The sequence below is a fragment of the Corvus kubaryi genome, unplaced genomic scaffold (assembly GCF_017639235.1).
Source record: "Corvus kubaryi isolate FWS band 111438036 unplaced genomic scaffold, C.kubaryi_AGA036_p1.0 71, whole genome shotgun sequence".
Taxonomy (NCBI): domain Eukaryota; kingdom Metazoa; phylum Chordata; class Aves; order Passeriformes; family Corvidae; genus Corvus; species Corvus kubaryi.
The window spans coordinates 10,293,849-10,312,957 of record NW_024582059.1 but is presented as its reverse complement, the minus strand read 5'-3'; the positions used below and the strand labels follow the sequence as shown (position 1 = coordinate 10,312,957).

General features: G+C 40.1%; 1 long non-coding RNA gene across 1 annotated transcript; it reads left to right on the top strand.

Annotated features, from left to right (window-relative positions):
* The first annotated feature begins 10,735 nt into the window (after window positions 1-10,735).
* LOC121675041 lies at window positions 10,736-17,080 on the top strand. The gene is made up of 3 exons (XR_006019946.1): window positions 10,736-11,633; window positions 14,082-14,280; window positions 15,995-17,080. It is a non-coding gene; the product is annotated as an uncharacterized LOC121675041 (long non-coding RNA).
* The last annotated feature ends 2,029 nt before the right edge of the window (window positions 17,081-19,109 follow it).

Below are 19,109 nucleotides of genomic sequence, written 5' to 3'. Positions count from 1 at the left end.
TCATAATTTGCTCCTAGCTTACACACAGAAGCTGAAAAGCTTTACTTCTCTGTAAGAGACTGTATAATAGCCTGCATAACGATTTTGAGGCAGGACTGACTGAAGGATGTTTCAATTTCTCTCCAGAGAGACAGGAGTGGGTGCATGCACGCAGAACTGATGTGTGTCTGCACGAGAGGAATCTGCTCTTAAGTTTACGTATTATTCACTAAACCTGGTAAAAGGCACAAAGTGACACCAAAGTTTGTCTCTGAGACTGAGCAGCTGCCACAGTTGTTTTGGAGTAGCAGCAAGCCAGGCTGGTAAAAATGATCTGTGCAGCTTCCTTTGAAGCAGCTACTTGGATCCCATAATGTGGTTTAAGGGCTTTCAGACTGACTTAGTCCTGGGGCTGCCATATAGGTTCAGCTACTATCCTCAGTCACTGTAAGAGGGCTGAAGTCCAAAGCCCCTGTCTTGAGCATATCTAGCAATCTAAGATCTCCCCTCACACTGAAGAGCGGGCAGAACTCCACTACTAAAGAAGTAGTAAAGTAGGTATGTTTATTTCCAGCGCTGGGACCCACGGGGGATCGCTCCTCCAAAATCATGCGTGCCGACAGCTGCATTCAGCTCGGTATTTATCGGGTTACAAGTTCCATATTCATTAAGTTTTGCAACACGCCTATACATATTCATCACCTAGCCCCGCCCAGCCTCGCTTCGTATTATAATGAACCCAAAAGTCATTTACATCCGCGTTGCGCTTGCGTAGTGTGGTTTGGTGGCTTTGGTAGGGGTCTTCCGAGGGTCTTTTTGATGAAGTCAGGAGTCTTCATCATCCTGAACTTTTCACCTTTCTTCCCTACGCATGCTCTTTTGTACCCCTGGCCTGGGTTTAAGCTTCGAGACTGGTTTGAGCTAGTTTTGGGTTGAGCGCAGGATGTCTGTCTGAGACTCCCTCTGCCCTTATCAGTGGTCTCTTATCTTTTCTTCCTGCTCTGGTATGCTGACCAAGCTGGATGCATTGTTCCTAACAAACTAATTCTCCTGCTTCCCATCCCCCTGATTCAACAGTGATCCTGGAACCACTGGCTACAGGTGATTGCAGAATGCCAGATCAGACTGCATCCACTGAAAAAAATGCCTGTTTCTTCAAAGGAATGCGAAATCCTTGGGTGTGCTTGTGCAGGCATGTCCTGTGCACTGAGAGGTAATGAACAGCCCCTGGAGCTGCTGGTGCTACCAGCCCACCATGCAGCAGGATTAACCTCTGCTTACAATGGGGTTATAAGGCTCGTTACCCAGCAGCTGGATGGAGGCTCACCCTCACACAGTGGTACGGCCTTCAGCTCTCACCCGACCTGGGATTCCAGCACACACGGCATACACACACTCCCAGGGAAAAAACCAAGAGCAGGGGCTGCCCTGATGGGATTAGCAGGCAGCAATGCTATTAGCACTCCAACTTCCTGTCTGCCTTCTCCTCCCCAGCCAGAGCCTCATCCTCTTAGGGTTTTGCATTCGGTCCTGTCTTGGTGTCACACCACACCCTTAGAGCAGCTCAAAGCCCATCTCGCTGAGCACAGCAAGTGCTTCCCTATGCTGCACCTGGCCTGTGCTGGGAACAGCTCCTCTGCTTACTTCATCAGATTAACACAAAACATGCTATCAGCACATTGGCAGGCTCTTAATGTCTTTGCTGGCAGGCTTTAATGGCCCCAGGTCTTCTAAGGCATCCCATTCATCTGGTGACTGTCAGGCTGCAAGAGCACCAGGGTGCTCTCCCCCCCACATCCCCTTCCTCAAAGCAGAGATAAGAGCAGCTATTTTAAAAGCAGGAGGTGAGATGAAAGCACTCACTTTAGTTAGGACGCTGCTGCCATTCCATAATTAATTTCACCTAAATTTTCAAAGAAAGAAAAAAAAAGCCATCCGAAAACCATTCTGAATCACTCTCTCACCCACGTTAGCCATCTCCTTCTTCATATCAATATCAAGAAAATAAAGTGGGGACTTCTTTTATTTTTTAAATAATATTACCCTTCAAAGCACTATATTGAGCTAATTTTTCAAATGCCAGCATGAAAGGCAGCCAGGTCACGCTCTTCTCTCTGTAGTTCCTTGTATCACTTTGTGCTACCTATAAACTCAGGGTCAAAAAGACATTTCTCCCTCCCACCTCCTCCTCCTCCTTTCCCCAGTTCCATAAAGCAGAAAATGTTGGTGCCAGCCACCTGACGAAGTGTTCCTTCAGGGCCTGTAGTAACCTGTGGCCCTCCCCTCCACACACTGTAATTCCAGTGGGCATTTCTAAACCAGCATTATTTACAGCAATCCATTTCCAGTACACCCCCCCAGCTCCCTTCTGGGAGACATTCACAGTCCACACATTCATTAAGCTACAACCTTCTTTCGTGGAAACCTACAGAAATACCTACTCTAGGTGAAGATCTAGCCCGGAACGTTATTCTAGAGCAAAGTCCTCCTCCATGTGAAGAGCTACACAGATTAACTGTTTCAACGAGTCTGCAGAAATAATAGGGCTAACAAATACCTAGAAAGTTAGAAGAAAATAAGGAATTCAAACACTTGTTCATGTTTTTTTGATCACTGCAAGAATTTTTTGCAAAAAGAAAAAGAACTTGAAACAGTTACCTGCATATCCAGACTTACCTCTTTAACTTTTTTTCCTCCTTAAATCTGCAAAAAATCTTCTGTTAAATGGAATAAAGGATTTAAAAGATCTCAAATATATGGATAAGATGGCACTATTCAGTGGTAAGGAAACTGGATCTTGGAAGATGCAGGTTCTGTTATTCCTGAAATTTATTTTGAGGTCTCTCCCTGTCTCAGGTGTCCCTACTTTAAAAACAGCGCAAAACTTCCTCCCATCCCTGCAATGGATAAAAAAAGAAGAGAGAGTTATTAGTTGCTTGAGAAACATGACTTAAACAAAGCAGCCAAACAATTTCCATGTAGTTTCTCAAAGGAAGCTGACAATTGGTCTAGAATGATTTTCACATATTTCAGGTGTCACATACCAGACAGACCAACTCCTGCCACCAAACCTGAAACAACTACTGCTTTCTCCTGTGAGTGCTGCACCTGCAGCTCCACTGGGCTCACAGTGCAGGAATATCTAACTGACCTGCAGCCAGCTCCTAGACTGGCCTTGCTGATGAAGATCTGCTGTGTCTCTCTGATTCACAGGTTTGATACTTTTTTTTTTTCTTTTCCCTGTAGAAGCTCAGGTACAATTTTATTTTATGTAATTCATGTCTTAACCAGCGTATCTAACACAACACCTTGCAAGTGGATATGTAAGCCAGCTCCCTTATTTCTGAAGCAAAGCACTCTCCAAATCCACTTTGGGTAGTTCATTGGTTCTGCTAACTCCCCTGCTCTGCACAGAGTGCCAAGGGAGAACAGTAAATACAGCAACAGATGCATGGAGAATTTTTGCTCTTGACTATGCAACATATTTGAGTAAACAGAAATTAGCAAACGAGCAGCCATGTATCAACCATACTTCCTTAGTCTGAAAATTCACTTATTGAGCAGCATTTAAATATTTCTTATTCAGGTACAAGAGCTGGAACACATAAGAAATCTCCTAAGCAGTTGACATATATACATATACATGAAACAGCCAACCTTCCTGTCCTCCCCTTACCCCACACCTCCACGAGACAGTGCTACTTTGGATGCAGCACTGGGCGAGGAGCACTTGGAGCATTTTCTAAAATAACTCTGTCACAAACAAATGAGAAGAAAAATCTACTCTGTCAAACACAACATCATACTTCTTCATCCCTGTGCTGCAACAGGACTCGCATCTGTCAAGGCAATAGCAGGTGTTCCAAATAAATATAAAAAGACTCAGATTCATTCGGTCAAATTGATACTGCCAGGGCACTCCTTGAGAAGTGAGAGGTTTGGGTGAAGCTGAGCTGTTACTCCTGTTGTTCCTGCACAGGTGAAGGTTATTTCACTTTTATGCTGGAAAACAGCAGTGGTTTAAATTTGAAGGAGTTACAGGCTGTAGTATCAAATAATGAGAGATGAAAGGTTTCTCCTCAGGGTAACTGATAGGAATTAACCTTAGGTAAGATGAGACTAGGAAAAAAAAGTAAAAACCACCTGTACAGTGGCTCTTGGGAAGCAGAAAGGAAGTGATGGTCCCAAATCAATTCTCAGTGAATGGGGGTCTTCTGCATGGTATCCAGTGGGTACTCATTCCCACAGAAATACTAAGGGTCAGATCAGCCCCAAAACTGCTCTACCTCTTCTTCTTCAGTGGTCCCTGCAATAAGGCTGTAAGGAATACTGTCAGGATTTTGGGAAGCAGAGAATCATGTTTCAATTTATCTATTCACAGTATGTTTGGCAGATAAAGAGAAAAGTAAATTCCCTAGAGAGATCAATCCAGGACTTTTCCAAAGTGCTTTATGCAGTACGCATACCCTCAGCTTTGCTTTGAAAAGCAAAGAAGAGCTGTGAATTTCCACATGAAGATGTCTTTGCTTCAATTAGTAACAGCAAATAATTTTGGACTACAGCTCCCCAAACAGTGAAAAGCTGCTCAGTTCTCTCTCCAACAGATAACTGAGGCTGACTGATTAACAGAGTGCTTGCAAACCAGCAAGAAACGATGTTGCTCTCAAAAATCACTGCTGCCTATTTGATTTTTAAGGTGTAAAAATTAGGATCTTTAAACAAATCAAAGCAGAGAGAATAAAAAACCTTAATTAGGGATCTTAGTTGGAGAGTATGGTATTTATTATCAACATTGCTTAAGCATAGCTCTTGCTGGGATATGAGACTGAATGAGCCAGCTCTGAGACTCCAGTACTCTCTCCCCTGCAGAGAGCCCATTGTGGCAGCCTCAACAGCTCCATCTCCCTTGTGCCACAGGTGTTGAATTCTGGATCCACAGCTATTTTGGGGCAGTTTGCCAGCACCAAACAAAGATTTCCATCTGAGAATCTGAGTGAGGGCATGTGATTTAATTAATGAGGATAACAATAAAATTGGCATGCCTTTGTGAAGGTAGCAAGTGGAGAACAATCATGGAAGTGGTATATGCCAACCTCTGTATACTTACAGAAATTCAACTACTTAGACATAACACTTGAATTAGTTCTCCTTAGTCTGGGAAAATAACTTTATAACATCAGGGGTACTTCTTACAGTAATCCTTTGAGGAACATTACTTTGACAAGAAGCGGGTCTGGACTTTTTGGGGCTGGATGGTTCCCCCTGATAGTGGTGATGCCTGCATGAGGCATCTGTCGAGGGCAGACTCCTGACTTGGGACTGCAGCCAGGCACGCTGCCTCCACGGAGCATCTCCACTTGAATCCGGCTTGCCCAGCACGTGGATCCTGGACCTGGAGATAAACAGGGACATTGTGCTGGCAACGTGAGTGGGGGGAAGTGGCAGGCAGAAGGGGGGAGGGAGAGGCTGATGCTGACAGCCCCTTACCTCTGTTGGTAAATCCATATACAACAGCCAGCACAGAGCACCAACCTCTGCTGCGGCCTCTAGAGCTTTGCGACAAAGCAGACAACAAAACTGGTTCAGATGCCTCATCTTTGATGGCACAAACAGGACAGCAAAATGAGAAGTTATGAAATTAAATAATTTTCATTTGTATAAATATGGACATATAGGGATCAGTATATTTTTATACATACGGGTACATGTGAGCTTCCAATATCACTTTGTTTTAAAAATATATTTAAAACCCACAAAGAGTTAACAAAACTAAACACGGAATGCAAAAAGAAGCCTCGTGTAGGAGGCTTTAAAACAACTGAGACTTCATGAGAGGGGACAGGCTCACTTGTGAACAGTATTAAAACACCAACTTTATTCAGGAATACAGAATGCATTTTTGAAGATTTCCAGTTTACAAAAGTTTAAGACAAGGTTGGCTTTCAACATACAACCTCCTTTAAAGCATTTAAGTAACTTCTCCATTTCAAGTTAACAAAACCCCTCAAATCAGGAAACAAAAAAAAGACAAATGAAGGCCACAGTCCTGCACTGGGATACATTCAGGCAGAATCCAGCACGGTATTGAAATTCTTTCTGCAGTCCGTATTTTAGTCCATGGGTGTAATATAACCTTGTGTTAATAAAAAAATATTGCAGATCTACTAAGAACTGCAAGAAAAGTCCTTGTCTTACCATTTTAATTCCAGGCATTATATGCAAAGTAGCTTCCAATAAGCAACAGTACTTGTCATTTGATCACCACATTAAAAATACAGCATTAAATTTTTTCTTCATTTATACAATTTTAAATATTCCTTAAAAATTACAATCAATGTCCCTCCATCCTTTTCATCGTTCAATAGTTTTTCTTATCTACTAAAACCATTTGTCTTTGCTAAGATGTGTAAAAGTAAAGAGCACAAGATTAACAAGCTGTAGCATTAATTAAAGTGAGAGTCATCTCTTTCCTCCACTCAGCGTCTAAATCTATCACAAGGGCTCTATTAGTTGTATCAAAGTGAAGTGGTGTAAATAAAACTGATTTGGCTTAGAAGTAGAGGAAGAAGGAATGCAGAGTTATTTAAAAATTGTGATGCAGTCGGCGTTGTTGTGTTTGTCACTGCACACAAGAGCCAAGAAAATTATTCACAGGCTCTCTTTTAAAAGCATTACTGCCAGTTTTCCATTTCCAATACCAGAGAGGTAAATGGTAATTTGCCTTACAGGGAACTTCAGATTACTATCAAGCAGAATCACTAATGGCTTAACTTTAAATACACAGCACTCTGATTTCAGCAGAGGCTACAGACACTCAAAACTCCTAAATTTTATTTATTTGTTTATTTTTAAATGACCTTCTTTTCAACATGCCTTCATTTACCTCAAGTAGTCATTTCTTCAAACTCTTTTGTTCAAATGAGCCTTCTATTTTTTTTTCTAATTTTGTTCTAATGAGCCTTCTAATTCTACTTTTTTGGTAGCTGAACTACCTGGCGTGGGAACTCCCAGAGCTGCCCTCCAGCCAGGAGAGTCCCAGGCAATGGAGTATTTAATGGAATGTTCTCATTCCCCTCACGTTGGATCAGACATACAATCAAGAACAAACACATCAGGTCTCCCGATGTAACAGAAATAAGGCTTTGTCAAATATCCCTCCCCCGACAAACACTTCCTGTGTTATACTAGAAAAAACTAGGGACCCAACACTAATTTTTTTTTTAAGTGAATAGCCAAAAATTTTTGTTCTATGTATTTTCACATGGCCTCACGACACACACCTTTTCTTTAGGAAAGCCAGCAATTATGCAGCAGTAACCCCCCAAGCCTTAGTGGGATGCACAGAATGCCACGCAGGACACTGTCTCATTTGGCAAACACCGCCATCACACGGTTAGATTTGTTTGGTTTATACTGTCAGGATGCTCTAAACTTCTAAAGATTAGTTCTAAATCAAAGCAACATGACTCTTTTTCAAGAGAACAGATAGTCCTACCCAGCTTTTGCAGATGCATCTCATGCAGCTCTATAGACAGATGCTAATTCTCCTGGCAACTGCACAAGTTAACAAAACCACATTTACATAATAAGATTGTGAAATAAACTCTTGGAAAGCAAGAATTTCAAAGTTAACAGTCATCTCTTTGTCCATGTTAATGATGTGCATACTTGCATGGATGTGAGTGGGCAACAATCATCTGCAAAATGAAAAAACTGCATTAGCATTAAATTTTGAATTTTCTGTGTCTTGCTTGGGTTGCAGATTTAATTACTTTTTAATACAGGCCTCTCGTCCTTTTTCTGAAAAGGGAAATAAATAGAGGGTTATGAAAAATGAAATGCATTCACAGAATTTTATTGCTTTAGCCAAGTGATTATTTTAAACCGTTTTAATATTTTGAAAGCTTTGTCTCAAGTAATCAAACACCACTTTAAGGAAGCTGTTCATGATATTTAGGAATGCAATTGCTACAGCAATTTATTCTCAAGCTATTAGCTCATTGGGTCTCATAAGTCAAACACAGGATTAGGGTAAATGAGTTTCCTGAGATGCCTGTGACAATGCAAGACGGGAAAAAAGGGAAGAAAAAAGCTACTGCCAACAGTAAAAAATAGGAATTCAGCAAGTGAAACTCTCACATTTATCAGGAACGCTGCCCCACCACCATGCTAGAAGATTCACAATATTCAAGGCTATTTCTCAGATGAAAGCAGAAGATTCTCACTGAAATACAGTCCTGTATTTTAAGTGTCAATACCTGATTTGTAGTTTATTAGCATTTTTCACAGGACTCAGATTACAACTTCCCTTAGTTTGTGCCCCATCACCCTCAATGCAATTCCTCTGGAAAGGGAAAAAAAACCCACAAGTGCCACTACCACAGGTTGAACCATGCACAAAACGGCAATAGAAAGGTCAATGTCTGAAGATGAAGCCACAGGGCAGCAGTTTAATAACTTCCTAATGACAAAATGGGCCTAAGTGCAGCTGATCTAACCACTGGAAAAGTAACAAGCTAAAAGACAAGCTCAGCGCTACATGATCCTACCTCTGGACAATGAGAATCTTCTTTAAAGAGTTATTTAGCAAGACTCACCAAGAACCGGTCCACGAAGTCTTAATAAAAAAAAATGCAGCTGGGATGGAGTGTTCATTAAAAGGAGGGAGCACATTTAATGTACAATTCACAGAAAGACTGGAAGCAGTCCAGTGTAGGGCAAAGCTCACTAAGCTCACCCAAAACAGCTGAGATAAATTCACTACCCTATTAAGGAAATCAAAGATCTAGAGAGTTTGTTCTGGATGCAAAAGACAAAGGAAAGGTTAAAGTTGAGAGTATTCTGTAGTACAGGCTTGTAGAGGCCCCAAAACCACACAGGCTATGGAACACTTGAGCATTCCTTGGCTTTAGAGCAGAGGTGAAGCTAGAACAGTAAAACCTGTGAGAGCTGCAGTTAAAATAATCCCCCAGAAACAGTAATTAAATCCTCACAGCCTGAGGTGTTGAAACTTAGACTGAACAAAGCATAGGAGAGTGGTGCAGGACAGGGCAAACTGAATTGTCAGGATATGGTGATCCTTTTTGAAGCCTCTAACAAGGAAATAAGTGCAAATAAGGACTCTGATATCTGCTCCAGTCAGCATTCTTTCAAGCAGGGGAAAGCCTTGCTTGTATTAAGTTATCTTTGGTGCTTCATTATTTACCTTGTTTAAAGAAAACCCCCATTGACATTACATAAAAAGGGTGACCTTTACAAATTTGCCTAAGAGTACAGAACCTACTAGAAGTTGACCTTACTTGTGCATCTAAACATACGCTTTGGAAAAAAATCCACTTCACAGTTTTTGCCTTTTTTGTTGGGATAGAGCCATAGCACCCATAAGAGAGACACATTCCTTCCTCAATATGAAAAGGGCAGAGGTGTGCAGCACTCTCTTCATTTCCCTGGCTCTCTCACTGCGTAGTAACAGTAGAAGGCAAAAGGGTATGAAAGAGAAAAGAAAGAAAAAGGAAGAAGCTAAAGAAGCCCATCCTAACTACCAGGAGAAGAGGCAGAATATGATGTGATTGCAATTCCAGAGGCAACTGCCGTAAGGATAAAGTAATGGTTTTGGAGACACAGTCCTGCAGCCCTGGAAAGTAACAAATTTAAGAAGTCTGATTAAATTTTTTCCCTCCCCTATTTCCCTCCCAATTTTTTCCCCCAAGCATGGAAGTTCTTAAAAGAAACACTAGTGACTAGGACTGGAATGTGCAAAAGGACTATCATTTCTACATTCCCTCTAGAATAAGGACAACATTAGAAAACAGTCATCTAAACAAACTCACTGTTTATTTTTCTGTTACTATTGTTGAACTATTCTGAAACAATCTTGTTGAAAAAGTAGTTTCCCTGAAGAGCAGATGTAAAAACAAAGCAGAAAAGCTAAATGTTACAGGCCTGTGAAGAAATGAGAGGAAAAGAGAAGGTCTATAGACCCTAAGTTGAAGTAGAAAACAGTAGAATACCCCAAGGCCATGACAATTCAAGTGTTAAATAAAACTATGAAATGAAATAAAATTAAATCTAAAGTGAAATCTAAACTCTAAGAGACAGCACTGCAAGTATGCATAAAATAATGCATAATTCATCTTATATAATGTCTCATAAAATGAACTCAAATAGCATTAAAAACTGGATTTATTTTAATGCCGGTGCTGACACAGACTTTCAAAGATAAACATCAACAAAACCTGACGCTAAACTGAAAAAATGCATTTTATGACTAGGTCTGATAACATCTATCATCAGGCACATAACTCTGTATCCCTATGTTAGTATACATCTCAAACTGTTTAATAAACTGTGAATTCCAAGCTATTACACAACGGAATTGATGAAATATTGATATGCACTGTGCTCTGAGCACAAAATATGGAGCAGTGTGTGTGATTCTGAGGAAGAGAAAGCAAAGGAAAGCCCATCAGGTGAAAAGAGCTGTTCTTGACAGCTCTTTTTCAAGAATGCTGTAATATAATGCACAGCTTGTGCTTAAACAGGGAAGCCTAAAGAGCAAAGGATGCTCACGTTCTTCTCTGCAGTAGAAAAAGTCAGATGTTATTCCGGAACTCTTTGATTGCTTTTCCTAATACTGCTCTATTTGCCCCAAAATAAAATGGAAATGTAGCAGGGTAAAAAGAAATTATTTCCCTCTCATTCCTCAGGAAAAAGCTGCTTTATTGCAAAGAGTGAACCTCATTTTTCACACCTCCGCGGCCAGGACGCCTCACCGCTGATCCCTCCGCGAGCAGGATCGCATCACAAGTAGTCCCTCCAGCGGATCCCTCCGCGGCCAGGACCGCATCACCGCGGGTCCCCTCTGGCGGATCCCTCTGTTATCAATGGTATTGTGATGTTGGCTTTTCGCATGTTACATCATTGTTATGGATTTATTGTGATGTTGGTTTTTTTATGTTCCTTAATGTTAGAAAAGCTTTGCCTGGGTTCTGTAATGTAATGCTGTAGAATGTCTGTAGTTTGGGTGGTGAGTTTGGGAAGGATGGGGGGGGTCTTCACATTCCTGGAAAATCTTATCAGAAGAAAAGAACCCGAAAACAGATGGAATGGAGCCAAGGAAAAAGATAAGACTGATAAGATGATACTCAGCAACTCCAAAGAATTAATGAATTATGCATGATGGTGATGAATACGAAATAAGTGATGTACTTTTACAGACGATCTTTTGGATGTAAAGGTGTGCCTTTGGATCTCTGCCGAAGCACCCGGCCGGCCATAACACCCTTGTTGCTGTTGTCTCCTAATTGTCCCTTTTATTAAACTTTCCTTAAAATTTTACAAAGAGTGAACCTCGTTTTTCACAATGGTTAGTTGGCAGCCACATGAGATCAGGTTCTTGCCGTGATTGAAAATTGCAAGAAAATATTCAGAGTGCCTTCCTGGTCCAGGTGGATGTAATTCAAGACTCTGTATGTGAAGGAGTGCTGGCTGGAGGTGCCTCAGGAGATCTGCAGACCTGGTGTTGTGAGCCCACATTTTGGAGACATATCCCAACAGATGCCTCTGCAAGCTGTATGGCCTGTCTGAGGTGGAAACCAAGCACGTGGAAAAACTGTGCAATGAGTTAACCTTTGAAGAATGAATTTCCCAGCAAGGTACAGGAATGCTTTTGGTTTGTGCCTTTGTTACCTGTACATCAGTAATATGGTCAATCTTTCCAGAGAGCCTGGCATAAATAGAGAGTAGAGGAAACATAGTGAACCTGTTTCTGTGCTCTTTCATTCATCATCTCATCTCACCCTCACCATATTCTCCAATTTCATTTGTTGGAAAAACTCTTCAAGTAAAGAAATTAAGTCAAATTTGTGCTTCCCCCCCAACCCCCCCCTTTTTTTTTTTTTAATTGCCTTCTTTCCTGTAAGCCATCAGGGGCTTTTTCTTGCTTGTTTCTGTTTGTTTGCTTTCTGGATTCTTTCTGTCTTCAGTGTTTGCATCTTGCTCTATTGTCACATGTAGTTTTTTGGCTTTTCTGGAGGTGTCAGACAAGGGGAACTGTGCAGTAAGCCATATCCAGACTTTGCTCTACTAGCTCTAGTTAAAACATCACAAAGTTTCATTGCTCTGTTCAGGTAAATCTCTCCTACTGAATCATTGTTCTCCTATTCTAGTGTCGCCCTGGAGGGGCAAGAGATCATCTAGGCTTAAAACATCAGCAAATACAAGAAAACCCTCAAAGCCCAGGGGCAGGAGAAATCACCCATCTCCCTGAGAAGACTGGGTATACGTTCCTTTCTGTTCCATCTCTGGACCACATCTCTTTCTGATGTGATTGCCAGACAGTGGCCCTTTACAAGAACATTGTCAGCTGGCAGTATTCATAGCAGTCGTGTGTTTCTTTCAGCAGAGATTTAATGTAAGTTTAGTGGTGTCTGCAGTTCACAATCAGGTGAGGAAAGGAGTCAGTTTCTGCTCTGGTTGTGCTACAGCTGTTAGAGCAGGAATTTCCTTTCTGCCTTTTTTACCATCTTATTTGTACTGCTTATACTTTATGGCTGTGATTTTTAGCGTATGCCATGAGTTTCTCTGATGCTGCTAGCAGTTCCCTGCCTGTGCTTAGCTAGGACGGGGCAGTGTCCTGATGCTTTTGACATAAGGTGTATTTGTTGGCTGCAGTGCATTCCCATTGGACACCAGAAGCAAGGCCTTGCAGTGGAAGGAGGCGGTGGGGGGGCGTCTTGAAAGAGGTTACTGCATTAAACATCTGCTAGAGGAGGAAGTTTCCACAATAACTGGGTTAATAGTCCACTTCTGGAGTGTAAGCTGGGGGCAATCCTTTGTCCAGCCCCAGCCATGTGCAGCACACAGCAGCAAACGTGGCTTGCAGAGGCTGGGGGGCAGAGCAGGACCTGTTGCCTGCTCCTACATTAAAAGGGAGGAGGGAGAGGAAGCCTTTGCAGCTGGGTTGAGTGCAGGCTGCTGCCAGCAGTTGTCTAGAAGCATTCCTCACTGCTTCGAGTTCTGGGAGTGATGCTTCAGAGAAAAATCTCCCCTGACTTTTTTCAACCACAAGTCTTTGTCATGCGTAACAGGGTGGAGTTCTCTGCTCCACTCTTCCCCAAGTTTTTCAGCTGTGGGAGATAGGGGAGGGAAAAAATTTAATCAGACTTCTTAAATTTGTTACTTTCCAGGGGCTGCAGGACTGCGTCTCCAAAACCATGCTTGGAATTCATCTTGCTCACAAAATTTCATGATCTCAAGAAAGAATTCCTACTCCTATTTCCAAATCTCTTATGATTGTGGTTGGTTTTGTTTGTTTGTTTGTTTGTTTTTTTACTTGGTGTAGGAATTCAGGCTGCTCAAGGCCCACAATTTACGCCTGACTGAATGAATGTCAAATTGGATTTTCAGGGAATATATTAGGAAGCTATGTAAAATAAGGCTCTAGTGGAGAAGCAGGAAAGAACACACACATCCTTGCTTTACTTTACACTGGAAAATTTATTTATTTATTTGTTTTGGTACTGAAGAGGAAAAACCTTACAGTTTAATACAAGGCTTCTGGGTTTTATTTTGTGTTGAAAACTGGTTACCTTATTTAGCTTTCTCATTTTCTTAGAAAAATCAGAAGTTGAACTATTTTCTGCATGATTGCTGAATGCTTAAGTCAAGTCCATACAGAACCTTTGAATAACACAAACCAAACTGGAGAGTTCAATAGAAGTCTGACAGATAAATGTTTCAAATAACAGCAGCTTAAAAGATGAATGGTTGATGTTTTCCTCTTTCTTATGTTTAAGTTATTGGCGAAGGAATGGTATTTCATATGCGTAGAAGGATATTCTTGTCCTTGAAAAACATTTCCAGTAACTTGGTATTGAAAACAAGTCATGGTGGACATGCAGGTTATTAACACATTTGAGATCATAACAGACATGTCTTTTTTCCAAATAGTTTGGCTGAATCAAGTAAATAAAAGAAACCTGAAGATCTACTATTTCTTTATCTGTGTTTTGTGTATTTCCTTAGATGTGAACTTAGGAACCAAAATCAAATGCTTAAGATCTTTCATTTTTTTTTTTCCTGTCTTTGTGTCTTCCATCAAGCCTAAGTTCATGACTGGAAATCTGGCTTCCCATGGCTGGGATGGCCAGGCCTGGAGAGTGATGGTGAATGGAGTTGCATCCAGTTGGTGGGTTGGTCACTAGTGGGATTCCCCAGAGCTCAGTCCTGTTTCAGATCTTTACTGATGACCTGGACGACGGCATTGAGTACACCCTCGGTCGGTTTGCAGATGACACCAAGGTGAGTGGGAGTCTGCTGGAGGGAAGGAAGGCTCTGCAGAGGGATCTGGACAGAGCTGGGTCCTGTGCTTGTGTCACAACAGCCCCATGCAGTGCTACAGGCTTGTGGCAGAGTGGCTGGAAAAATGCCCATTGGAGAAAAGCCCTGGGGGGGTGCTGGTTGATGGGCAGCTGAACATGAGCCAGCTGTGCCCAGGTGGCCAAGAAGTCCAGTGGCATCTTGGCTTGTATCAAGAACAGTGTGGCCAGCAGAACCAGGGCAGTGATCATCCCCCTGGACTCAGCACTGGTGAGGCCACACCTCAAATCCTGAGTTTAGTTTTGAGCCCCTCGCTACAAGAGAGGTTCTGCAGTGGGTCCAGAAAAGGGCAATGGAGCACAAGTCTGATGAGAAGTGGCTGAGAGAGCTGGCGTTGTTTAGCCTGGAGGAATACGGTTCAGGAGGGACCTTACCACTCTCTACAACTGCCTGAAAGAAGGTTGTAAATGGGGATTGGTTTCTTCCAAGTAACAAACAACAGGACAAGAGGGAAAGGCTTCAGTTTCATCGATGTGTGTGTGTGTTAGACTGGATATTAGGAAAAATTACTTCACTGAAAGGGTGGTCAGGCATTGGAACAAGCTGTCCAGGGAAGTGCTAGAGCCACCATACCTGAAAACATTCAAATAACATGTAGATGTGGCACTAAAGGCATGGTTTATTGGTGAAGATGGCACTGCGGGGTTAACAGTTGGACTCAATGATCTTAAAGGTCTTTTCTAACCTTAATGCTTCAATGGTTCTGTGCCAAATTGGTTTTTAAAAGCATTACATTGACTGTTTTTTCTAAGCTGGTGATTATCCCTCTAAAAGTCTAAAGTGGACTGAAGATTCTTCTTCCCTCTCACATATTGGAATAAAGAAAATAAACTGAAGGTAGCCAGAATTATCTTAAGTATGAATTCAGATGTGAGAATAGGAGTATCGCCCTTGCTGTTGACCATTAGATTCTAGGGACTGAACTGAAAATGGGGAAAAAAAGTAATACTTTATTCATCTGCTGTTTCTTATGGCGTGCATTGTCTTTTAAAGGTGTCTGTTGGATATTGTTATGAGATTGCACATTGTTTTAAAATAAAAAGCAGTAAATAATCCCTGAGAAATTGTCAAGAAAGATGTTTCCTTTTTATTAAAACACAATATCAATAGATAATAATTAGATTAGAAAAATCCCTCTATTTACTAAACACTTTTTGTCAGTTGTTTTGTTATACATTTGTTCAGTATGAACTTGCCTTGCTCTCTGTACTGTTTAAAAAATCTGCTGTTCACCATGCATTAATTCAAAGAACACAGTTAAGTCACACTACTTTCGTATCAGTGGAGGCCTAAGATCACTCATGAGCTATTTGTTAATGTCTGTACTGTAAAATGATATTTCCTTGATTTCACTAAGCAGAAATTATAGAAATACAAAAAACCCTACATCATGACTTCTCATTTTTACAGTCCTCAAGCAAATGCCCAAATAAAATGGCAAATAGTCCACTTAGAGGAGAAAAAAAGGAACTGAAACAAACCAAATATAACTCCGACTTTGAAAATATGAAGGGTTTAGTCATTAGCACTTGGAATGCTTTCTGTGTTAGCTGCAGGGATTTCATGGTACTGACACAACTTCAGATGGTGCACTTAACACTTTGCTAAATTATTTGCACATTTTTGTCTGTTTCAGCTGGCATCACTGCTTTGGAAATCTTCAGTGTCTCTTTTATCACAGCACACAGGTATCAAGTCACAGGAAAGTGTGCCTCATTTGGAAAAAATCAGCTCAACTTGACTATGATACAAAATCCACAGAACTTTTTTTTTCTTGCTGAGTTAATTTGTGGTGCTCTCGTGGTGTTCCTGTGGATGGAATTTTACTGTCAAGACTTCTGTCTATTCAAAAAAGTTCTTCAAGAAGAGAAATGTGGGAAGGAAAGGCACATCATTCTTGTGGGGATGAGGAAGAGAGAGGAAGATAGAAGTTCAGTACCTGCACGTTGTCAGGCATACATACCCAGAAAAAAATCACTCCACTTAAGTTATGTTGATAAAAAAATAGGCCATATATATTGATGAATATTGTTTAAACTGTCTGTTAGATTCAGGAGGAAAATTAAAAATAACTATAAAGGAAATACGTAGCATTCTTTCAAGATAATGGGCTTTCCACCTCCTTTTCAAAAAAGCGATGGGAGCTCCAGAAAGCTTTACAAATACATTATCCATCATTTTGCTGTTTTCTAGAAATTGCAGCGCTAACAGAATTCTGTGAAATTCGTTTACAAATACATGGGTAGCAATACTATTAAAATGTCTTTTAGTTTTAGTTGAATTTTCAAGAAGTGATGCAGGTTAAATTCTGTATGAAATAAAGAATAGGTTTAAAAACTCAACAAGAAGTTTGTATTAACCAGTATGACTGGAAGTACACTAATGGCCAAATTCTTCAGAAACAGCTATGGCAATTTATGGATTAAACAGCTTTAAAAGTCATTCCTATTCCTATTTGTACTTTCTTTTTTCCTAGACTGTAGTACTGTGCTACTTCATCTACATACAAAATGAAATTAAGATGGTGAAATAAGTTCTGCCATGACTTAAAATGAATGTAGGCACTCTAGGAATGTTACCTTACAATGTAGTATTGAAAAGAAAAATCATACAGTTATAATTCAGTCATGCTTGTGCATAAGGATAAATGTATAGTGTCGAGATAGAACTGTTTTATGGAAAACAAAGCCAGTTATCTGGGTCATTCCAGGAACTTTCAACTAATGAGTCATTTCATGCAGATCTCATATAGGTTTGTTTGATAGTTTTCAAAATGCTGTAAAGGCAGCCTTTAAGCACAGAGGAAAATATATTGTGGATTATAATTTCAGTCATTCAACTAAACTGTATAGGAGAAAATCAATTGTAAAAATTTAGTTACAATGGCATTGCTACTTTAAAAGGATTTGTGATGAAATATTTGTTTCTGCTTCAATTAATAATTTAGGGTTGCCAAGCATAAACAGGGTTTGGTGACCTGAAATGACTTTTAATTCAGTTAAATGAATTTTAAAAAATAGTAGCTCAAAAAAATCATTCTTATGGCAAAGTTTATTTCTCTAGCTATTAAAAGCAAATTTACATCTGTGTATCTCATAAATTTCTTGAAATTACCTATGAAAGTATGATGTGTTAACAAAATATTTAGCTTTATTAAGGGGCATGAAAGTTAATTTTGCTTTTAGAAACTGCATATACAACAAATATCAGAACAGGATTTTCATTTTCATTTGTTTGAAACATTTCTGCACTTCAGTAGCTAAACCACTGAAACAACAGACAGGGATTTGGCAGCTGTGGTGATCATAAGTTTCAGTTTAACTTCCTGCCATTTTCTGGTGGGAAGAAATGCAACAGCTGAACCAGGTGTGTGGAAGTTACACATCACTATAAATGTTCTTGTAGACAGCACTCTATTGAATAGTAATTTAAAATTACCTTTTATGTTTTCGTACAATTAGTTCTATAGCTTGTATTTCTTAAATGCTTAAGGATTATCTACTACTAAAGCTCTAGATTAATTCTTATGTAGAATGCTGGTGGGTTTTATCAAATTCTAATATTATCTAAGAAAAAAAGTAGTATTTTTTTCCAAGTTTAGAAGGGCAATTTGTCTCTAGACAGAAGTTATATCAACTAAAACAAAAAACAAGACAGTTGAAATATCTGGCTAGATTTTTCCTTTCCATTAAAAGCTAAATGCTTTCTCATTCGTAAAGAAATAGATGGTTTTCTTGTAAGATTGATTTTCCTTGAAGTGGGAGATAGGACTGTTTGTAGTTTGACTTTAGTTTGCTTTTACATATTTATTAAAGAGAATAATCAATTCTACAGCAAACTATTTCTATAAAGACTACTGGATATAAAATGGAAACTGTGTTACTGTGGTTTAGCAAGAAAACTATGTTTTTTTTCTTTTTTTCCCCTAGGAATTATATTTCACAGAAAATATCTTTAGTCTAAGCACAGAAAAATTTTTCAGTAGTCACTTTGCTTGACTGAGTCATCTCACTTGGGCATTATTTTCTGTGAAAGTAATCACTTTTATATTTATTTGAGTGCACATCTCTGGTTTGTCAGGTATTTTCAATAGACGTCCATAGATGTAAAAATAAGTTTTGGTATTTCGCTTTTCCATGTATTTTTTTTTCTTTCCATAGAGCAATATCGTCTCCTAAGAGAGGTCTGGCAAAGCATTTTGCCTTTTTGTTTTAATACTGCCTAGCTTTCAGTGTGATTTTTTGGTATTTGTAGATATTTTGGGTTAATTCTAACATCTTTAGAAAAAAACTGACAACTTTGCTGAATATATGGAGCAGGTAGGATCAGTCCTGCTCTGAAAAAATAAAAAAAAAGATGAGGTGTGTTATAAATAAAGTATGTAATTCGTGCTATTATGTATAAAACTGGAATGTAATCAGACCATGTAGAGACAGTTTCAAAATCCCTCCACCAGCCCGGCTGAGAGAAAATTTCACAACACTAAAAGAAGTTCTCTCACAATAAGTGAGGATTCCACCTAGGTGTGGTTGGATCTTATCATGGAGACATCTGCACCATGACGACTTGATCACCACACTCTGATATCTACATCTCATCTGATAAGGAATAGGACATTCCGAGAACTAAAAATAACTGTTCCAGGAACCAGAGATGGCCCATCCATCATCAGAGATGGCCCTTCCATCACCAGAAATGGCCCGTTCATCACCCAGGATGGACAATTCATCAGAGCCAGGAAAGGCTTTGTG